The sequence below is a fragment of the Populus euphratica genome, unplaced genomic scaffold (assembly GCF_000495115.2).
Source record: "Populus euphratica unplaced genomic scaffold, PopEup_1.0 scaffold2083.1, whole genome shotgun sequence".
NCBI lineage: Eukaryota > Viridiplantae > Streptophyta > Magnoliopsida > Malpighiales > Salicaceae > Populus > Populus euphratica.
The window spans coordinates 27051-28997 of record NW_011501940.1 but is presented as its reverse complement, the minus strand read 5'-3'; positions in this window follow the sequence as shown (position 1 = coordinate 28997).

Sequence of the window (1947 nt, the reverse complement as noted above, 5' to 3'; positions counted from 1 at the left end):
AATTATTTTACAACAAATTCAAACCCAAAATCAAAATATTCTAAAAAAAAAACTTTATAAACAAAACAATTATTTTATAGAAAACAAAAACTTAACCCAAGTATAAGCTTAGATTACTAGACTCAAGACCCTGAGCTTAAGTCTTAAGGCCTTAGCTAAGCCTAACACGCAAGCATGTTGTTTAAGTTAAAAGCTCACCCACTTTGTTTTGGTCCTCTCCCCTCTTATAATTTTGCTATTCTACACTGTCACATTTAACTCTTTAACTTTTCAATAAATAAATTATAAGAAAAACTTTTATTTTTTTATAAATAAAATCAATATTTGTTTAAGTTCAAATCCCCGTTATTTACATGGGATATAAAGTTTTGGAATTCATAAAAATATATCAATTAAGGATTTTTTTAGATCAATTAATCATTTACTATAATTTATTTCAATCATATTAATATTTTATCTTAAAAATTTTTGTTAGAGAATAATTTTTAATAAAACTTCAACCTTGTAAGTGTACCTCACTTTTAATTTATGAAAGTTTAAGCTAAGCTAAAGTTGGCTAAGTAAGAAAATTCAATTTTTTTCTTGCATCATTGAATTGATTAACTATGAAACCCGGCTTTTGGAATGATCCAAGATGCATTGGTAACCTCGAAACGTTCCATTAAAAACAAAATTATCACAAATTTTTGCTTTTGAATTCATAATGGATTAATCAAATTATAGTCTTAAATTGAGTTTTAATCTTCTTGTTTATAAAATTGGAATTGTACTTGTTAAGAATTTTGCATTAAAAAAAGCAGTAGCTACTCTTATCTTCAAATCATTGATTTCAAATGCCAGCGAAGAATGGAGCCATGTCAAGGCTTTTTATCTTTGAAAGTGGGGTGAGGTTTGTGATTTTTTAAAATTTTTTTTTATATTTTTAAATAAAAAAATATTTTAAAAAACAACAAATTTCACTTACAAACAATTTTTTTTCAACCCGTGATTTCACATGTTATTTTTTAATAAATTATTTTAATGTACTGATATAATAAATAATTTTTAAAAAATAAAATAATTTTTTAAATATATTTTTAAATGAAAAGCCCTACAACAATTTCAAAATTGCAAGGGCAGTTTTTTTTACAAAAGCAGTGTTTCTTTTTTGTTAGTCTTTTACCTTCTCTTTTATATTTTTTTAAAAATCTCTTTTTTTTAAAAAAAAAAAAATTTATATAAAAAACAACAACCATGATAATAGATAGATTCCATAAATTATTAAATAAAAAAAGATTGAATCTTATAATATAGTTATAAAATTTCATTCAATATAGCAAGTTAATTTTAAATTTTTTTTATTTAATTTTTATTTAATACAAGTTTAAAATTAAACAGTACAAGAGTTTTTTTAATATGATTTAATTAATTTGACTAGTTTAAAGATAACCTAATTAGACTAATAAAAAAAATATAAACATAAAATTGAAAAATAAAAGGAATTGATAGAAATAAAAAAGGGAAAATTTTTCATGTAAGAGTTATTTACATTTGATACAATTAATTCATACTAAGATAAGATATATTTTTTAAAAATATATGGCTGATTGGTAGATCTATCTTTATAATGGCTCTCTAATTTATCTTGTATCCTTAACGGGTCGATTTTATCCTTAAATACATTCTAAGCTTCTAAATTTATCATTCGGCAGCATGAGATGTTTGGACAAATCCTCTAAAATTAGTCACGAAATTGATAATAAATCTGGATTGCGTTTCGCCTTTAATGATACTCACAAGCTTCAAATTGGTTATGCACAAAAATGGCGAATTCCAAGTTTTTTATTGGGGTCCATACGCCGGTAACCACGTTCCCCCAAGTCTCTTCTTGGGGTCCATCGGGCGGGGACCACCGCGTCGATTACCACGACGGTTATGGCCATGGGGAGGAGCGAGAGGGGCGGGACG